We start from the raw sequence: 23,104 nt of genomic DNA, 5'->3' as shown, positions 1-23,104 counted from the left end.
GTCTAATCAAATAGTAAAAACATATTTTATCCTCTGGTGTAACATTCTTCTGGTTGCTAAATTGGCAGAACATCTATTGGGGAGCTGTAACCTACAGTGGGAAAGAGTTCTGCATTGGATGCTGTTATTAATAATTTGTGTAATGCCTTCTAGATGGTATATTAGCTGTGTGATATTTCTCCATGCAATAAATGTATGCCTGATGTACGCCAGGCAATGTTTTGATGATGTACAATATATGCCAGGTCCTAAGGATTCTGAGGTCAATAAGAATGGGTGAGGTAGGAACAGGGAATATATGAACAAATAGACAAATAAATTATTTAGGCAGTCACAGTGGTTCACGCCTGTAATCCCAGCACTTTGGGAGGCTGAGGCGGGTGGATTGATTGAGCCCAGGAGTTCGAGACCAGCCTGGGCAACATAGTGACACTCGATCTCTAAAAACAAACAACAAACAAAAACAAAAACAAAAGAGAAAACAGATACTGATTAAAAACTATGAAAACAGGATGAGTGATGGCAAGTAACAGGTGGCTCTTTCGGATTTTGTTCTTAGGAAAGACCCTTTGAAACCTTTGAAGTCTGAATGACCAGAAGGAAATGCCATGTGACAGGAAGCAAAGAATATTCCAGAGAAAAGACACAGTTAATGCAAAGTTCTAAAAAGGGGCAAGCATTCATTCATTCATAGGTCTATGGTACAAATACTTATTGAGTCTCCTTCAGTGGCCAGGCCATGTGTTAGGCATTAGAATTCAACAGTGAACAAAACAAAGATCGCTGCACCACAGCACCTATGTTCTAGAGGTAGAATGGATGATAAACAATAAGCATAATAAACAAGTTATGTTTCATGTTGAAGATTGGTAACTGTTATAACAAATAGGGCATTGCAGGAGGGAATTGAGAGAGCCAGGGACAGGGAGTGGTGGGCATGCCAAGAGCAGATTCCCACAGAAAGTAGGGTGGTGAAGGTGGACTTCATTGAAAAGAAGTTTTGAACAAATGATGAAAGGGTAGCCAAAAAATCATCCAGTGGAATTGAGAAGCAGGTAAGGAACAGGCAGTGCCAACTGCCCTCTGGCAGGAGCGGGACTTATGTCTTTCAGGAACAGCAAGGAAGCCACAGTGGCTGGAGCAGAGTGAACAAGGAGGAAATCAGAAAGTTAGTGGGGGAATAGGATTATGTAGGTCCTTGTAGCCAAAGTAAGAATTTTTATGTTACTTGGAGTGAAATGTAGAGCAAATTTTGAACACAGGAGTGACACGATCTGGACTACATTTCTAAAGAACCACTCTGGCTATTGTATTAGAGACTCAGGTGGCAAGTGGAGACGCAGGAAGGACAATGATGAGGCTGCACTGGGAATCCAGGCAAGAGACGATGGTGCATGGACCGGAATTATGGAGGTGATAAAGGTGGACGGGACATGGGACATGGTCCAATTCTGGATGTATTTTGCAGGTCAAGCCAATAGGAGTTCTTTTTGGGTTAAATATGGGTTGCACAAGAAAGACAAGTCAAGGAATACTGGCTGAGCAAGTAAGCAAATGGCACTGCTATCGATTAAGGGTAAAACAGCTTTGGTTATGGAGGAGTTAAGTGGTCTTGGAGGTCAGTTTTGGTCATGTTAATGTTAAGGTGTTATTAGGCATCTGAGTAGAGATGACAAATAGGTAGTTGAATATAGAAGTCTGAAGTGCAGGAGAGGGATCTGTTCTTTCATGCCAGAAGGAGCGAGTGAGATGGAAATGACAAGGCCAAGAGCCAAGCCATGGGACACTCCAGGATTAAGAGTTTGGAGAGAAGGAGGGGAACTATAAAGCATCTGAGAAAGAGAAACCTGTGGAGTAAAAGGAAATCCAAGTTTGATGCCCCAGAGGCCACATGGAGAAATGGACCAAAGAGGAGATTGTGATCAACTCTACCCAATGCTGCTGATGGGTTATGTAACATTGGATTGGAGCTAGCTTGAAAGAGGGGAATCAGAGATAGAAAATATACCTCTTTAAAGACCTCTGCTGGACCAGGGAGCAGAGGTCTAGGAAGGCAGTAGGCAGGGCAAGTGTGGTCGGGAGAAGGGTGTCTCAGGTTTGGTTTGGTTTAGTTTTTAACATGGGAGAAATAACAGCATGTCACATGTTTGTAGGTGAGACTGATCCAGTAGAGAGGGAAAGTTGATGATGGAGAGGAAAAAAGAAAGAATTAGTGAGCCATGCCTGCTCCTGTACTGGTGAAGGGGTGATCTAGATGAGAACAGGGGAAATTTAACTATGATAACAGGCAAATAGGCAAAGTATGTGGGAGTAGAGGCTAGTAAGTGACTGTATGGGTTAATGATAGCCTGTTAATTTCTCTCATTGTTGATCCCATTTTTCTCAGTGGGAAACAGGCAAGCAGAGTGAGAAGGGGATGGGGAGGGAGTTTTGGGAAGTTAGAGAAGAGTGAAGGGGTGGTGGGCAGAATGTGTGGTGGATGGGGAGGTGCCGTGTGCTCGCCTGGCAGCAGAAAGGGTCCACCTGAGGTTCCTGGTTTCCTGAAGGCCAGGGTATCTGAAATATAGCTCTTCACTGGGAGACCAACCTGGGCTGGTGGCAGGGGAATAGGGCTGGCTGGGGCATGTAGGATTTGCTAAATCTGGGCAAAGGGTTTTGATTTTACTCCAAATAAATGCTTAAGAAAATTATTTAAACTCTTTGTACCTCTGCATTCCACTTTTGACAAAATAAAGTAAGAACACATAAATTTTCACCTCCAAAATTCTTGACCCTATGAGAAAGTGAGAATTAATTAAGTGTTCATTAAACTAACAGCTCATATCTCCTGATTATTAAGCATCTGTCAAAAAGTAAAACTTTGCACCCATACATTTTTCCCTTTTATCCTTTGAAAAGCCTTCAGCTTTTCTTCAATATCCTGATCTTCAAACTGTCCTCTCTTTCTGGAATTTGCTTTACGAACTCAAGTCTAAAACCTTCCACAAAGGAAGCAAACATGGGCCAATCATTCAGCTTGTATTTCTTGAGCAAAGATAGTAATCCTGGCACTGTGAACTTATTTTTGGCAGTTTTTGAATACTTTGCAGGAATATGAAGGTTAAAAGATTAAATGTAATTTTAGTGAAATTTGATGGCTAAACCCAAAACCAGAAATCTTTCTTGTTCTTCTGGATTGATATCAAAGCTGGGATTTATCTTCTGCAGGGATTTTATTTTTCCTCTTTTTTTGTTTCTTAGTATTTTCAGGTGAAATTACTTTGTCCTTTTGTGAGAATGCTGATCACAGCATCATTATAATAGAAAAAAAATCACAAGCATTCTATATACCCCAAAATCTCGGAATCATAAAATAAATTATCCATGTGATGAAAAATAAAAAACCTAATAAAAATTCTCATTTTGAAGACTATTTAGTGACATGGGAGGAATGTTCATGTTTTAAGTGAAGAACATATTAGAATAAAATGTTTACTATAATTTCAATTTCTAGGTGAATGTGCTTTTTTATTTATAACCTGGGATATAAGATATCACAACATATTTGACAAAACAGTGATTTTTCTCGATGTAGTATGACTATGGATGATTTGTTTTATTTCTCTCTGAAATTTTTAAATTTTTCTATAATGAACATGTATTCTTTATATGATGAAACTGAAATTATATTTACTAAGACACCATGATTTTTCTCATGTCTAGAGAGAATTGGTGATTGAAAAAAATTCAATGTTTTTCTCTCTCAGTAGAGTGGATCCCCATTCCCCACTCATAGGTGGTGTCTAGCAGAAAAACTAAGGGCTACCATATAGGAGCATTAGTTCCTTGAGCCACTTTGGGGTGAAAAAATGGTAATCCCATAGATTTAAAGTTATGGAAAAATAACATAGAGGAAAAGAACTGATTGCAGTTTGGGTGCAAAACATAAAGCCATATACCAGGCCTTCAATCTTGTAAAGTGATAAATAGCCCTGTCCTTTCCCTGTAGAATGCGTTAAACATTTGTTTAACAAATATTTGAGGGTCCGTTATTTATTTGACATATAGCACTTACTGTGTGCCAGCACTGTTTCTAAGTGCTTTATACGTAACCCATTTTAATAATCCTCAAATCATCCTCACCATGTAGATAGCATCTCTGTATTATTGATAAAAAACTGAGACACAGGGAGGTTACGTAGGTTACCTGATGTCCCACGCTAAACAAATGGCAAGGTTGAGATTCAGACCCCACAGTCAGCCTCCAGAGTCAGGTTCCTGCCCCACACCGTGTTGCCTGGAACTGCACTAGCCTCTTGATTTAACTCATTACTAAACAGCAGGATGTACCAAGTCTCTGACCTTGGGAACATGCAGTCTCATAGGAAGACCCATCAATAATCACACAAAATAAATGATTACAAAAATTATGACATTTAATAAACTTAGGAAAACAGTGTGTGTGTGTGTGTGTGTGTGTGTGTGCGTGCGCACATGTGCGCATGTGCACGTATGCACAAAAAAAATGAGGTTCTTGCATTTTAGGAAATGATAGGGTGCCTCTCTTGAGCTCATTCATCTTCCTTCTCATGGCCATTACATATAATCAAGGTGTAATCTACTGGAGGTTGTTCAAGAGAAGAGCAAAAAGGAAAACCTCCCCACTTTTAATACTTTTTACAGATCAAAGCCTATGACACCTTCTGGGCTTTCAGTGGAGGGGCAATGTGGATCAGCGTGAGCATAGGCATAGGAACTAATTTCTCCCTTGAAAAAGAATCAAGAGGAAAACACATATTTCAGCAGAAGTGTGTATCACTATTGGATACTCTCCAGTAAGCTGCCAATATCTCCCACCAGCATATACCCTTATACGTTTCTATTGTCCCCTTTGGGTGGGAAAGGGATGAAAACACAGCATAAGGAATAATTGTAGTTTGAATTTGTGATTAATTTTTTTGAGCACAGATTTATAAATTTTGATGGTATAGTCTATAGGATTTGGAGGTTTGTTTTGTTTTTCTCTTTTAGCAGAGAAAGGAAAGATGTCTTTAATTGGAAGCCAGACCTTGCTTGTGTGGGCGGGATAATGTGAACTGTACCATCCAAATCATTTTTTTTCTTTTTTAAGTTTCTATATGTGTATGATATTTTGGTTTGGACACATTGATGTAACATGTGGGAAATCTTTTCATTATGAAATCTCCTTTGAGGTAAACTAAACTTCACTTTCTGGAATAAAGTTCTCTGGACAGCTCTATTCACATGTTTCACAGGCTTTACAGAAATCACATGTCTAGAATACAGCATCTTCTCAGCTGGAGGGATACCAAGTGGACGTCTCAGATCTAGGCAGAATTTAATCCCAAGACAACAGAGCATCAAACCACAGATGCCATGTGGACTGGATCCCACCTTTGAGGAACTAGGGACTGCTTCAGGTACTGCCACTTATTTAGCTGAACATCCTAGGAAAGCAGCCAGTGATTCCAGAACCTCAGAAGACTGTGTGTACTCACGTGCCAGTGGGAGTCTCAGTCATTCCAGCCCTGCTTCTGGGGCACATGTGCAAATTTGCTCTCTCCTCAACATAGTGGCAGGTAAACTTCGTAGAACATCTGCCAGTCTCTCACCCCGCCACCATGATCTACCCCGTGGGTCTCTTTCAATGAGGCCCAGATCTCTCAGTCCCAGTTGACTAGACAACCACACTGGAAGGAGTGACAATTTGTAACAAATTTGTCTTCCATCAATTCCTTTTCTGAGAGTCTGAAATTGAGAAGCAGAAAAAAAATCATTACTTCATGAGAAAATAACTTAATCTGTAAAAGTTGGGAGTTGTTGGGGACCATGTTCTGTTTGCATTGCATAACAAATAAAGCTGTTTCAGCAGGAGAAGGAATTGAAGTAGATTCATGGAGTCAACCAGCCATGAGAGGTGGGAAAGTCTCCTCTGTAGGTTCCTCTGGGTCTAGTGCTTTCTGAGGCCCAATAGATTCTTTGCTCAGGAATCCTTGGGAAACCTTTTATGCCTTTTCCTTTTCTCATTTGCTTGGTTGGTTGGGTTTGCTTTAAATTAAGCTTGATTGCTGTCACTTGGAACTGAAGAGTCTTAACTAATATAGTGGCTTTAATAATTCAAAGAGAATACTCACTATAGTCACATACCACATCCTTTGGAACTAGATGCATTGGATATCATGCCCATATGCCTGGTTATAGACAGGCACACGGATCACCTACTCCCATATTAAAGTAGCAAAGATATCAAGCGGGGAAAAAAGAAAGAAAAATGCAAAGAAGTTTTAGTTTGAGAAAAAGTAGCAGGCATTTCCTAGAAATAGCTCTGACCCAAACCCAGCCAGAGCAGATTCAACCGGAGGGATATAAACAGAAATCACACCCTGACTGCTATAATTAAACTAAACTAGATGTTAGAGGAAATTCTTCTTTGTGAAAAGCAAAGAGTCTCTAGAATGGTTCGGTCTTCCAAAGCACTTAGGCAAACGATTATCAAATTTCTGGTTTGCAGGCTGAAATATTTTTCAGACCAAGCTGATCAATGTAAAAATAAAATTTAAGAAATCCTTTTTATCAATGCTGAAATAATGCCCATGCTGAGGTTATAAGGGGTCAACAGTATTAGATGTTTCCTGGAGACTAGAGTCTCCACCCAACACATGTCTTAGATAATCAAGTTCAGTATAGCCTTTGTCATTATGCTTTTGTCTTAATAGTCTTGTATGTTAATAGACCCTTTAATCCATCTTTTATCTTCCTACTTGGTGTCTGATTGTACTATTCATATGTAGGAATATGGGTCCCTGATAACTTTAAGAGGATTAATATAAAGGAAATGGACTTTATTAGTTTGGATTTGTTTTATTAGCATTCTACAGTTTGATCTGAATGAGAATGTCGAGAGAGTCTTGTTTGCCAAGCAGAGGTAAAAACAACATAAAATGAAATAAACTGAACCTCAATGTATTCTTGATAGATCACGAAGACATTTTCCACAATATTACTGTAAGTACAAAGGTCCTTGTATAAGACAATAGAGGAGAACAAAGACACTTTTAATTTATTTTTCCTGACTGCTTTTAGTTCTTTGGCAGATATCTTAAGTGAAGGGCATACTCTTTCTTTAAAGGAAATTTAGAGAGTAAGATACCAAAATATACCAGACAACTATATTGAAATATTTACCATTTGTTGATTTGGGACATAGAGTGAATGACAGATTTCAGCATAATATTTGCAGAGGGAAAAAGAGAATTTTCCATGAGCATCTAGAATGTTGTTTTGCTTGGGTTTATGCAAAAAATACGTCTGAGAAAAATGAAAATTAATCTTGGAGAGGAGGAGAATTCCTCTGAGAATATAACCATGTAATATCAACAGAACTTTTGAAGTGATTAGCAGTAAAGAAATAAGATTGTGGATGGATATTTTTTCAATATAATTTTTGCAAAATGAATTGAGCTCTTTTGTAGAATGGCTAAGTGACAAAATGGGTGTGGTCCTGGATAAGTCCTTAAAATACATACACGCTGTGTGCGTGTTTGCATATGCTTCTTTTCTACCCTCATCTTCTCCCCCACCCCCATGGTTTGATAAATTCAGTAACTGGTTATAGATTTGGAGATTTTCCCTGTAAAAGTCATTTTGAGTAAAAGCATATGATTAGCTAAAATCACTGGCAAGCCAAAGAACAATAAGTGGGAAAGAAACCAATTGGAAGTTTTCATTTTTTTTCTTTCTTCCTTCCTTTCTTTTTTTTGAGTTTTTTCTTTAGAGTTTGAGAATTCTAGCAAATGGAATAAGGAACTCGTTCATTAGTTGAATGGAAAATGTAATAACAGAGATAGTCAACCAATATAAGAGTTATTCTACTTGTTTAGTAAGACAAGCTCTTCCATGTAAGAGAACTATTTTAAGATTGGAGGAGTAAACTAATATCCCAAATGTCTCAAAACTATGTTTATTTGATGGAAAGATTTTATTTAATATGAGATCCAGAAATACTGATTCTAGGAAAACAGGTCTAGGCACTCTGGACATAAAAATCTATCTACTTATTTATAATAAAAGCTTTAGTGGTCTTGTAGAATAATGCAAGAGCATCCATTTATAATCAGACAATACTGGGTTTGATTGCTGATCCTGCCACTCAACATCTGGGTGATCGTGAACAGATGGGTCTCAATTTTCTTTTCTGCATAATTAATAGATATTAGAATATTATTTATGAATTAAAAATATAATTTACCTAGTACTCTGCCTAGCATATAAGTACTCTCTGAAAGGAAGCTGTCACTATTTCTAAACTTTTTTTTAATCACAAGAGCCTCTTCATCTATGCCAGAACTGCAGCTTTTATCATTGTGTCATTATCAAATGTCCTGGCTTCATTCTGTAGAGAATGCAGAATTAAATTTTACATTTCAGACAATTTCAGTGAATCAGATCATCTTTATCTCAACTAATTCAGCCTCAGTTGGTACCACCTTCTATATTTTTTCAGGCTTATCAAAGTTTAATTGACAAAATTCTATATATTTAAACTATACAAAGTAATGATTTGATATATGTCATATACCTTGTGAAATAATTATCACAAACAAGTTAATTAAAACATCACCTTATGTGGTCACCTTTATTATTATTTTTTTTTGGTGAGAATGCTTAAGATGTATTTTCTTAGCAAATTTGATATACACATTGCAGTATTATTAACTATAGTTGTAAATTAGATCCTTAGAATTTATTCATGAGTCAAATCATCTTTTGTCACTTCCTAATCTCAATTTACCTGTCACACCTTCTTCCCTTCACTACATAGATTATATACCCAAAACTCTGGGTCAAGCTATTCAAATCAGTTTGGAAATATTTGCAAATTATTGGCATAACCTGATCTTCAAGCACAGGAATAATTTTTATAGATTAATTATTCCTGGTACCTCTGTGAGAAGAGGATAGGCAGAAATCTATCATATTTAATGTTAAAATTCTAGTTTAAATAGTTTTTAAAATTTCTAAAGTAGTAATAAATTATTTGCAAAACATGAAAAAGTGTACTCATGTACATACTGCTGTTCTTTATCAAATCATAATATTTTACCATATTTCTTTCAGTTTTTGAAGAAATAAAACATTACAGACTTATTTGAAGCCTAATTCCAGCATCCTCCAGAATAACCACTATTCAGAATTTTATGTCGATCATTCCCATGCATATATTTATAGCACACATATAATTGTATACAAATTTAACATGATTTTTTTAAAATTTTATAGTTGTATTTTACTTTACATAAGATCCTAGTTGTTATTTTTGTTTAATATTTTTAAGATTTATCATATTGATACATGATTTATTTTCACCATGGTATAATATCCTATAGCATGAATATAATGAAATTTATTGGCCCATTCTTCTGTAAATTGATACTTAATTTATGCCAGCTTCTCCCTATACCAATGACAATCTGTCCACATCTTCTTGGGTACCTGCAAAGGTATTTCGCTAAGACGTATTTCTAGAAGTAGAATGATGCCCCTCACTTAACTAAAGATATATCTAAAGGAACTAAAAGCAGTCTGGAAAAGGGGTGAAGGGAAAACAGGATACACACCTTCAACTTTACCAGATATTCCGAAGTTGTTCTCCAGAATGATTGTGACAATTTATATCCCCGCCAATGATGTATGGAAATTCCTAATTCTCCCCATATATCCTAAAACATGATATCATCAGATTTTTTACTTTTTAAAAAATCTTGCAAGCATATATTGGTTTATTAATTTGCCTGATCCTGATTACCAGGGAGATTAGTTCTCTTAAATATGCTTATGGACATTCATATTATCTGTCTTAAGAAAACTGCATGTCCCTATCTGTGCTTCGTTTTCTTCTATAAAAACAACATTTTAACTTTTATTTTAGGCTCAAGGGTACATATGCAGGTTTGTTACATAGGTAAATTGTGTGTCATGGGGGTTTTATGCAGACTATTTCATCACCTAGGTAAGAGGCATAGTACCTGATAGGTAGGTTTTCGATTCTCTCCCTCCTCCCACCCTCCACCCTCAAGTAGGCCCTGGTATCTGTTGTTCTTTTCTTTGTGTCCACATATATTGATTGTTTAACTCTTACTTATAAGTGAGAACATGTGGTATTAGATTTTCTGTTCCTGCATTTGTTCACTTAGAATAATGGCCTCCAGCTCCATCCATGTTTCAGCAAATGACATGATCTCATTCTTTTTATGGTTGCATAGTATTCCATGGTGTGTATGTACCACATTTTCTTTATCCAACCTACCATTGATGGGCATTTACGTTGATTATATGTCTTTCCTATTGTGAATAGTACTATGATGAACATATGCATGCATGCGTCTTTATGATAGAATGATTTATATTCCTTTGGGTATATAGCCAATAATGGGATTGCTGGGCCAAATGGTAATTCTGGTTTAAGTTATTCGAGAAATCATCACACTACTTTCACAATGGCTGAACTAATTTACATTCCCATCAACAGTGTATAAGCGTTCCTTTTCCTCTGCAACATTGCCAACATCTGTTTTGTTTTTTTTTTTTTGACTTTTTAATTCTAGCCATTCTGATTGGTGTGAGATATTATCCCATTGTGGGTTTGATTTGCATTTCTCTAATGATTAGTGATGTTGAGCTTTCTTTCATATGCTTGTTGGCTGCATGTATATCTTCTTTTGAAAAATGTCTATGTCATTTGCCCACTTCTTAATGGGGTTATTTGGTTTTTGCTTGTTAATTTGTTTAAGTTCCTTATAGATTCTGGATATTAGACCTTTGTCAGATGCATAGTTTGCAAATATTTTCTCCCATTCTGTAGGTTGTCTGTTTACTCTGTTGATAGTTTCTTTTGCTCTGCAGAAGCTCTTTAATTTAATTAGGTCTCATTTGTTAATTTTTGTTTCTGTTGCAATTGCTTTTGGCATCTTTGTCATGTAATCTTTGCCAGGTCCTATGTCCAGAATGGTATTTCCTAGGTTATCTTCCAGAGTTTTTATAGTTTAGGTTTTACACTTAAGTCTTTAATCCATCTTGAGTTTATTTTTGTATATGGTGTAAGGAAGGGGTCCAGCTTCAGTCTTCTGCATATGGCTAGCCAGTTATCCCATGTGCTCTATTTTCTACGTCCTTTATTGCATGTTGATTTTAGGAATTCTTCATGGATTCTGAAGGATAATCTTGTGTTATATGTGTTGCAGAAATCTTTTCTGGCCAGTCTGTATTTTAACACTGTGGAGTCTTTTATTTTTAAAATTCTTCTCTGCTCTGAGGTCATAACAAATTATTCTTTTAGATGTAAGTATTTGATCTAACTGGAATTTGCCTGTGACATGAAATAGAGATTTGATCTTCATTATTTTACATATGGGTAATTATTTGTCACAGACACTTTGAAAAATCCACCTTTCCTCTCACATCAGTAAAGATGCCCTTTACTTATTTTCATTGTTTTAAACCTTAGCCTTGTACTAAAGCCGTTTTACTAAAGCCATATTATGATAACTTTATAATCATTCTAGACACACTGAATGGTATGCTCCTTCCCGCCACACCTCTGATATTGCCTTCAAAATTACTTAGATATTTACGATACTTTGTTCATCCAAATGGATTGCAGGGTCATATTGTTAAATTCCATGAAAAGCTGTTGGGATTTTGCCTGAATTCTAATGATTTCACAATTTGGGGAGAATTGACAGCATTATGTCATTGAGACTCTATATCCATATTCTTGTATATCTCTCCTTTTGTTCAGCTCTTCCTTTATGTCTTTCAACAATTCTATTAGTTGGGATTAACTGAACTATGTAAAACAGAAGCTGAAACAAAAGAGTTTATTTCTCTGTCACCTAAATGAAGTCTGGAGGTAGGTGATTCAGAGCAACATCTCCACTGTCACCAGAAATCCAAGCTCTTTCTAACTTTCTGCTCCACCCTCCTAGAACATGCCTTTGTCTTTAAAGTCACCTAATTATCCATGATGGCCCCTGTAGCTCCAACTATCTCATCTACATTTAGTTAGAAAGGAGGGAAGGCAAAAAGGGCATAATCTGCCTGTCATCCCTTTAAGAAACCTTACCAAATGGCCCTCCCAATAACTAATTTTACGTCTTACTAACCAGAACATAGTCTTTTGTCCCTAATTAGGTACAAGGGAGGCTGGGAACTGTGGTCTTTTAACTAGACCCAGCGCTGCCCTTAATGATATCAGCAGCTTTATTATTAGGTAGAAAAGTACAAACAGATATTAACAGTCTGTCACATAATGCTTTTAGATACGTTTTATAAGATTTGTAGATTCATTCTTTTATTTTTGCTGCCATTATAATTTTGTTCATTTATATTGCCTAGTTAATCTGACTCATACATAGGAATGCTTTCCCATTTTTCTATGTTAATGTTTGATCTAGCAATACTGGAGAATTGTTCTTTGCCCTAACAATTTGACAATTGTTTGTATTTAGACAATTGTTGTGGACTGAATTCTGTTCTCCCCAAAATCCATATGTTGAAGTCCTAACCCCAGTAACTTAGAATATGACTGTGTTTGGAGATAGGGCCTTCAAAGACGTAATTAAGTTAAATTAGATCATTAGGGTGTGTCAATGCAATATGACTGATGTCCTTATAAAAAGAGATTAGGACACAGACACACCCAGCGGGAAGACCATGTGAAGACACGGAGAAAACAGCCATCTACAAGCTAAGGAGAGAGAGCTCAGAAGAAACCAACTCAGGGTGTCACCTTCTGAAACCTTGATCTAAAGCCTCTAGCTTCCAGAACTATGAGAAAATGAATTTCTATAAACACCTTATTTATGGTACTTTGTTATAGCAGCCTTAGCAAGCTCAAACAACAATTATATATCTGCAAATAAGGGAATTATATCTCTGATTTTCCAATTCGATAGTTCTCATTTTTATTTCTAATTATATAACAATGACTAGAACCCACAATGACTTCACTAGGAAATGTGAAGTTTCACCATTAGCCATAGTGTTTCCTCTAGGTTTTCATAAATGTAAAAATTACCTAAATCTAGCTTGTCACACGATTTCATCATTAGCACCACATTTTACTGAATCCTTATGATGTATCCTTTGAATTGATCATTTGGTTCATGTTCTTTAATCTTTTCTTTGCTTTATTATATCAAAAGGTTCTTTCAAACTTTTCATTCCAGGGCTGAGCCCTGTGTTTTCATGATAGAGATATAAATATAAATATAGATTTCAATTTTTGGCATCTTTTTTAGAATATTTGCCTTTTGCCCATAAGACAAATTGGTTTAAAATATTATTTTCTTGTACTATTCTTGTCTTTTGATATAAAAATTACATCATTGTCACAAAAAGATTAGGAAATTTTCCATACTCTGAAAAACTTAGTGTATATCATGGGTTATCTATAAATTAAAATTTTGGTAAAACTTGCATATAACAAGCCAGTTTCTGGAACCTTCACTTTCCAAGCCAATTATTTTTTACATTTCAGACAATTTCAGTGAATCAGATCATCTTTATCTTAACTAATTCAGCCTCAGTTGGTACCACCTTCTATATTTTTTCAGGTTTATCAAAGTTTAATTGACAAATAAAATTCTATAGATTTAAACTATACAAAGTGATGATTTGATATATGTCATATATCTTGTGAAATAATTATCACAAACAAGTCAATTAAAATATTCATCACCTTATGTGGTTACCTTTATTTCTTTTTTTGGTGATAATGCTTAAGATGTATTTTCTTAGCAAATTTGATATATACATTACAGTATTATTAACTATAGTTGTACATTAGATCCTTAGAATTTATTCATGAGTCAAATCATCTTTTGTCACTTCCTAATCTCAATCTTCACTTTACATATTTTTAAAATCTTTCTACTTTTTAAAAATGCAGTTTTATGGCCATACATTTACCTATAAGTACAAATTTAGCTGCATGTCACAAGTTTTAATATACACTACTTTAAATTTATTCTTTGGGATTTTCTCCTTTTCCACCAAGTTATTTATGAGTTGTTTGTTTTATAAGCACATGGTTTGCCAAGGATTTTTTATTGTTGTATGTTTCTAATCTAATTTCATCACATCAAATAATGAGATCTATCTAATAATAATTCTTTGAAATTAACAATTTTGAAATATGAAATTGAATCAGTTTTGATTTCCAAATTTTGATCATTGTAATGTGGTTATGTCAACATTAACACATATAAAAGATATATGGGAATTCTCTATTTTTGCAACTTTTTATATATCTGAAATTTTTTCAAAATGAAAGTTTAAGAAAAATAATTAAAAATAGATTATTTCTTTGACTAACTCAAAATATGACTTAACAAGAAATAAACTGAAGTATAGTCTCATACCATCATGGAAGTTTAGAGGCAGTGTCAGTGCAGTAGTTGAGAACACGTGCTATAGATTCAGATCGCCAAGGCTGGTGGCCTTTCTAGATGTGTCCTTGTTCTGGTTTTTAATATCTGTATGCTCCAGTTTCTCCATCAGGAAAATGAAAATAGCAATCATACATCAGAGTTATGAGAATCTCATGAAATAGATGTATAGTGCGTTGATCTTGTTAAGCAATCATAAATAATAGTTGCCATTATTATACTCACAATAATTATTCTAGAAAAGAGGACAACCAGGGAAAGTGACTTAGCCAATGCCACACAGTGCTGGAATTCCGTTTTGCAATGGTCTTTCTACTAGTATGCTTTAGGGATCATGAAATTTATTGTATATATAGTTCAATTAAAATCTAAAATGAAAATACTGATCATAAAATGAGCTGCTGTTTTATTATCTGCATTTTGTAATGTGAATGATCAACTTTTTCCATTGCTAATTTGACACTCAGATTTCTATTTGCTTATAGTTAATTTGAGTTCATGGTCAGAAGAATTTATTATCTTTGTCTGTAATTTTCTTTAATTCAGATTTGCAATAATCTAGCATCATTATCCATCAAATTGTTCTGCCTAGGTGATTTGTTAGATATTAAGAAATTTTAAACAGAGGAATTTGTTTTCATCCGAGTGTACCTCTGGTTCTTTTTGTAAGTTAGTTTTAATTTTAAATCATCTTATATTTTACATGACCCCTTGCCAAAAGGTTGATGTGATAGCCCAAGCCAATTATTTTTTTTTAATTATTTGGCTTTATTGCGTAGGAACTAATCCCTTTATTCTCATCTGGAGTGTGAATTATCTCCCAAAATATAACTGTATTAGACGTTCTACTACCATAAAACAAAATAGGACCCTATGACATGAGAGTTGACTTTGTATTTATTGTTGTATTATTTTACATTTGGTCATGGTAGGCTATAATTAGTGAAGCAAGAGGCCGAAAGCAGCAATATTGAACTAAATGAGCTAATGAGTGAAAACCATCCTTCGTGCCTCTGAGGCACTTTCTCTGTTATCTCTTTGATACTTGCAGATGTCAAGAAAGCTGCAATCAACAGGTGCAGTAACTGATCTCCCAGGAATTTACATTTATTGACAGTGAATATGTGCCAGCCTCTGATGTAACTGCCTTGATGCGACCCTGTGAGCAGAACTGATCCACATACAGTTCCTCTGCAACTCATACATATTTGACACAGTGCCTTTAGATTAAGGGACTAGAATCCAGAAGATAAACCACCATGAGTGTAAAAATCATCACTTCGTTGTGTCCCAACAGTTTGGTTAACCAGTGATACTACCTTAAAGAGATTATCTTTTTTAAAAGAAATTGATTTGATATATTCTAAAACAAAAGGGTGCATACAAGCCCTTTTTCTTCCCCATTGAATACTATCTTTATCCTCAAAGTTTATCTGTTCATTCACGCACTCAATCACATGTTGAATGACAACATTTGAGTGCCTCATATGTGCCAAACACATATGTTTGATTCACATGTGTTTGATTCTGTTTTGTGCACTGTTGCGTGAATCACACTTAGAATCAAACATATATGTTTGATTCTAAGTGTGATTCACGCAACAGTGCACAAAACAGACATGGCCTGGTCCCTGTGCTCATAGAATTCATCAAGTAGTTTTTAAAAGGGTTTCAGAGACTGCATTCAAAGAGATGCCTGGAGCTAAGATGTCCAATATAGACGTGTGTGACTATTTAAATTTAAATCAATTACAATAAACAAAATTTCAGTCCCAGGAGCATTTTTCATGCCCTAAATCCTTGTGTCGCTGGTGGCTACCATATTGGACCATGCCAATTTAGAACATTCCATCACCACAAAGGCTTTGTTGGAAAGCACTGCTCCAGAGTTTGAGATAGCAAGTGGATGGGTGAGAAAGATCAACCATGGAGGCTTCTCTAGAAGGCTGCTTAGACAACATAAGAAAATCAAGATTAGAGGAAAAGACCAAGAGCTTATGCTGAGGTAACAGATAAAGGCTTGGCTAAAGACTAAAGGGAGTCATTAATATCTTCTTTAGTCCTCGGATGAGAAACTTTCAGTACTATTCAGCAGCAGATGAGGGAGCTCCAGGAAATTTCCAAAAAGGAAGGATTTGGCCGGGAACATCTCCAACAGAGAAAAGTTCAATAATTGTGTGAAATCATTCGATGCTGACTTGGCTAAATTTCTGTGGTAATTTTGATCTTCACAAAATGTCAGTTATTTCACACACACACACACAAATATTTGTAATGCATAATTTCAGCTACTCTGAACAATTTGCCAGCATTTCCCGTATTTTACCTTTGAATTTTGTAAAATTTCAAGATATTTTGTGGTCACATCCAAAATAAATTTTAGGCTATTTTTTTTTGTTTCTTTTAAAAAACTATAAGCTCTTATGAACTTGTAGTCTTCCATTCATTTCTCAAAATTGACATGTTAAATCCATCAACTTTCTTATAAAATAAATATGTGGCCCAAATATAATTACATATTAATACAAATCAGAATGACCCATTTTTGTTTAACTTTAATAACAGCTGGAATGGTGTGTATGTTATTGGGAAGAAGTAGATGATTGGGAAGTAAAATAAACTTTAAAATGAATCAGCAGTTGGGGTCAAAATAAAAGTCCTAAAAACACAATAAATCTGCCAAACTTCAGTAATATGATATTTCTTTTGGACAGATTTGGTCATTATAAGCAACAAATAATAAATGTGACTGTATTTTTCCTGAAAACTTCCAATATTGTCATCATTTTAAAATACTTTATATAGTATTTTAAAAGGGGGAAAAAAACTTGAACATCTATAAGAATGGTCCCTTAATGGAAACTTTAGCAAACATGTTTTTGCTCAATATCTAAATTTAGAGCATGCTGTTGAACCAAACATCAGTTTTATCTTTTATCCATCAAATGTGCCCAATTCAAAAACAAAAACAAAATGAGGAAACCTATCACTCATCCATCTGAGTCATGATAAAGCCATACTAGGAGGTGTGAGATTTAAAAGTAAACTTAAGGACTTACTTAATGTAGGAGCAGAAATATAAATTTAAGTGAAGTTCTCTGATCCCTGATCCTAGTTACTTGCCTCATTCTCTAGTATAGATGAACTTGTCATAGGGCAAATTCAATCAGGGTTCAACTTGGGAATGACTTTGCGACAGTATTTGAAGGCAAGGAATGATATAAAAATGAGCAAAATGGCTGTTATTTGTACTATTTTCACTGAAAATAGAATGGTGGGTTTAGTTTAACAAGGCAATTTGAACTAATAAAAATATACAACTATGAATGAAAAAATATTCAAACTCACAATAAGCATTTGTAGAAATTTCAAAGCAGGGTTTAAAAGTAACAATTCAGTATAGATCAGGTTGCAGTATTCCCTGGGTTGCAATGTTGCATCAGTTTCATAATATACTTGGAGCTTCCTTAAAAAGTACTTTTCAAAGAAGACATATATGTGGCCAGCAAGCATATGAAAAAATGTTCAACATCACTAATCATTCACGAAATGCAAATCAAAACCACGATAAGATACCATCTCACACCAGTCTGAAAACTAATATTAAAAAGTCAACAAATAACAGATGCTGGCAAGGTTGCAGAAAAAAGGGAATGCTTATTTGCTGCTGGTGGGAATGTCAACTCATTCTGTCATTGTGGAAAGCAGTGAGACAATTTCTCAAAGAACTTAAAACAGAACTACCATTCAACCCAGGAATTCTATTACCAGATATGTACCCAAAATAATATAAATCATTCCACCATAAAGACACATGCACACATATGTTCTTCACAGCATTATTCACAATAGCAAAGACACGAAATCCACCTAAATACCCATCCATGGTAGACTGGATAAAGAAAATGTGGTACATGTACACCATGGAATACTACACAGCCATAAAAAAGAATAGAATGTGTCCTTTCCAGCACTATGGATAGAGTAGGAGGCCATTATCCTAAGCAAACTAATGCAGGAACAGAAAACCAAACACCCTATGTTCCCACTTATAAGTGGGAGCTAAACATTGAGCACACATGGACTCAAAGAATGAATCAGTAAACACTGGGGCCTCCTTGAGGGTGGAGGGTAGAAGGAGAGAGGATCAAAAAACTACCTATTGGGTGCTACACTTATTACTTGGGTGATGAAATAGTATATACCCTGAACCACCACGACATGCAATTTATCTATAGATCCAACCTACACATGTACCCCTGAACCTGAAAGTTAAAAAAACATAAAAACAGACTAGAAGGAAATCACAGCCTAGTGCTAAGTGTACTTGTGATTAGATGATGAAATTATGCCATTTTTTTCATGAATCACTTTGCTGCATTTTCCAGATTGTCTAAGCTGCATATTTATCTTCAAACAGTATGATCAAAACTAATTTAGAATAAGAAATAAACCTACCTTAAAAAAAAAAAAGGAGCCAGTATGGCCTTGTTGATCCATATTCTGATGCAAATATCGTATACAATCCATTAAATATCATCAATGTGAATTTATGAATTCTGAATTATAGAATATCTTTAGAAGAAATACTCTTTGGATACTCTATCTAAGGGCTTACACCATGGAATTAAACTGAAATATCTACCAGATGTTCTTCAGAATGCTACTTTGTTAGTTGGGATGGTTATAGATCACTAACTCTTATTGTCTCTGACAACGCAATGAGTCATCTGTCTTAGAAAATGGTAGAATTCTGTCTTAGGACCTCCAGTTACAGATTTCTGTGTCAAAAATTCAAGAGCCAGGAGCTAGAATGTCAAAAGTGTAAGAGGCCTTGCTTTAGACAGAAACACCTGGTTGTAAGTTCCTGAATAAATAAACTTTGCATAGAAGCCACAGGAAAGGATCTCTTATTTCTTCTAATAATCTACAGGTAAATAATTCTGTTTACCTAAGGTAAACTTCTGATTTGAAAACATGTCCATTCCTACCTTTGACTATTCATTAGGTGATTTCTTGCTTTTCCATCTTCACATCCAGTTGTTTTCTGGGACCCATCCTTGCAAAATGAATGCAAACACTAAGGTAATTTGTAATCAGGTTACTGAATTGTCAGCACGAAAATATATCCTACTTACTGGGCATAGTGGCTCACGCCTGTAATCCCGCACTTTGGGAGGCCGAGGCAGGAAGATCGCTTGAGCCCAGGAGCTTGACACCAACCTAAGCAACATAGTGACTCCTCACCTCTACAAAAAATTTAAAAATTAGCTGGGTGTGGTAGCATGCCTATAGTCTGAGCTACTCAGAGGAGGCTGAGGCAGGAGGATCACTTGAGCCTGTGAGGTTGAGGCTGCGGTGAGTCATGATAACACTGTTGCACTCCAGCCTGGGCAAGAGAGTGAGACCCTGTCTCAAAAATAAAAATATATCATACTCAAATGCTTTTACACAGATATAGGCAAACTTTTTTGTAAAGGGCCAAGTAGTAAATATTTAGGCTTTGTAGAACAATCTCTGTCACAACTATTCAACTGCTGCTACAGTGCAAAAGTAGCCACAGACAATATGTCAATGAAGGGACATCGTAGTAGTCCAATAAAACTTTATGTATGAACACTAAAATTTGAATTTCATGTAATTTTCATGTATCATGAAATCTTATTCTTTTGATTTTTGTCAACCATTTATCAATGTAAAGGCCATTCTTTAGCTTGTGTACTGTTTAACAACACGGCAGGCTAGATTCAGACTATAGGCAGTAGTTTATCTACCACTGCTTCGAACATTTTCCTTGAGCAATTTAAGGATCTTTCTTGAAATTTCTCTTACCACACCATTAATTACTCTTGGAAATATTCTTAAGTAGAAAAAGAATAACAATTTAATGACCCCAATTGTCTCAAGTTGAGTAGAAGAGCCAGATTGAAGCATCTTACCATAGACTGATATGCCCGGGAGGGCATGTGTTGTTTCTGTATGGCACAAACTATCCTCACCAGTCTTCTTTCTTCTTCCTGGGAACATACTTTCAAGCCTCCTTTGTCGTTAGTTTAGAGCTGCTTGACTAGTTTTGGCTGGTAGGATGTGGTCCGGAATTCCGTGCACTACTTCTGCGTTCTGTGGGATTTCTTAGCCTCATCTCTTGTCAACTTATAAAATGGCTGGATGCCAGAGATCCCATGGAATCCTTAATGGGGTCAGAGCCAACAGATGAAATAAGCCTGGATAACCATATCAGCTCAGGGAGAGCTGCCCACAATATACCCAACTGGGCTGTGACACAAGCAAGAGAGAACTTTATTTTGTTAAGTTACTGAAATGTGGAGATTTGTTACCACAGCACATCTTAGCCTCACCTGACTAATGCCATCTGTTTTGTCCATCTGAATGCTTAGTAGAGTATGTAGCACATAATAGGTGCTGATTAGGCATTTGTTGATTGCTGATAAATAACTTTCCTAATAATTATAAATTTCACAATGTCATGTTTTACATTATTAAAATCTGTATGTGATACGTGACCAGGCTTCACTAATTTTTACATGAATTTAAAAAAAAAAGAGATGAGACAGAAATCCTTCTCTAGTGTGATTAATTATCCAAACAGTCTACAGCATTGTGATTATTATGGTACGTACAATGGCAAACATTTGCTGAGCTGCTACTATGTGCCAGAAACCAAGCCTAGGGATGCAAATATAAGTCATTTATGGCAAGTTTAAGGACAGTTTTCTGGGCCTCATAGTTCAACGTGAAGAGGGCAAACTAGAACTTACCCAAGGAAGAGAAATCAGAGTCACAAGGCTAGGGAAGGAAATTAAAAGCATGTTTAAAAAAAGAAGAAAAAGAAGAAAAATATTTTGTGCAGAAATCAATGTGAGTGATGAGAATACAGTAAGTCCTCACTTAATGTCATAGAGAGGTTCTTGGAAACTGTGTCTATGGTCGTGCATTCATGTAATTATCATATACTTTACAAATTTTTATTTAACAATAATACGTATTCCTTCATTTTTCAACCCAGTTATTTCAGCTTAGGGTTGCTGGTGACTGGAGCCCATCCCAGCAGCTCAAGATGTAAAATGGGAACCAACCCTGGACATGGCATCCTCCCATCACATGGAACATTCACACACACACACACACACACACTTACTCTGATTGGGACAGTTTAGCACACACACTTACTCTGATTGGGACAGTTTAGGCATGCCAATTCACCTGAAGTTCACAGCTTTGGGATGTGGGAGGAAACCAGAGTACCTGGAGAAAACACTCACAGACGTAGAACACGCAAGCTCCACAAAGACAGGAGACTCAGCCAAGGATCCATTTTATTCTCATGAACTTTATAACAAGACATCATTGGACAAAAGGTTGTTATTAGAGGACCTGCTGTACTCAAACAAATCAACCACTTTCCCACTCTTCAGGAGTTACAGTATGTTGAGGCAGATGGACAAGGGGCAGAGTGCTGTGCCAGAGACATCTGCCCTAAAGCTCTGTGAGGACAGGGTGAAGAGGAAATGCCTCTTTCTGATGGGATCACAGAAGGCTCCAAAGAAGAGGCATTTGAACTGAGTCTTGAAAAAATGATGTCACTTGGCAGATAAGGGGAAAGCAAGTGTTCCCATGTACCTAGTGGGAAGGATATGGGGCAAGGTGTCTGATGTAATAGGCTGAGCTCATGGCCACAAAGAAATATCAGCAGGAGAAAAATAATCAGATAGGCCAGGTCATGGAGATCTGCGATAATATTCTAAATGACGTGGGCTTTTCCTACTGATAGCATGGAACCATTAACAATATTGAAAAGGAGAAAGTGACTAGGACATTTGTATTTTTTGAAAAAATAAATGAACAAGAAAATTTCAGATGTTGAAAATGCTAGAAAGACAAAAAAATCATTGTCTATTTTTACAATGCCTTATTATATATTACTGAAATATGGGTGTGATATGTGACCTGGGGCATGAATGGAGAATAAATGTGTTTAGATGATGACCAGAGCAAGCCTCGTTGAGGAGGTGAGGTTGAGCTGCAACAAGGAAGAAGTGGATCCAGTAAGGCTGCAAAGAGGAACAAGTGCATGAGTCCTAATCTGGGACAGAGTTGGGCACGCTGTGGAGTCAGAAAGATGGCCAGTGGGATTAGATTACAGCGAGAGAAGTGGGAGTGGGAAAGTGTGTGGTCAGAGTTCACTCTGGGCCATTAACATCTTTTAAATCAAGGTAAGAAATATGGAATTTTTTTTTTTCCTAAATGCAGTGGGAAGCCTTTTTTGAGATTTTTTTAAAAATATCACTCCAGCAACTGAAAGGAAAGGGGATTGCAAATAGGCTGGAGAGATAGCGGGGCTGTCTTGAGGAAACTCTTAATCAGCCTTGAGATGAGAAGTGTTTGCCGAGGAGTTGGGAAGGACTAGATTCCACTGGGATGTATTTGGAGGAAGAGCCCAGACAACTCGTGAATGGTTGGTTGTGAGGGGAGAGGCAAAGGGAGGAGTCAAGTATTACTCCACAGTTTTGACTTTATCAAGTAGACGGAAGGTCCCACTTACTGAAATGGAAACAAGCAGGGTAGGAAGAAGTTCACAAAAGAACAGAGAGTCCTAATTACCCATGCTAAGTTTGAGTTTCCTGTCAACTGTCCAA

This window comes from Pongo pygmaeus, chromosome 2 (assembly GCF_028885625.2).
Source record: "Pongo pygmaeus isolate AG05252 chromosome 2, NHGRI_mPonPyg2-v2.0_pri, whole genome shotgun sequence".
In the NCBI taxonomy this organism is placed as follows: domain Eukaryota; kingdom Metazoa; phylum Chordata; class Mammalia; order Primates; family Hominidae; genus Pongo; species Pongo pygmaeus.
This window is presented reverse-complemented; position numbering follows the sequence as displayed.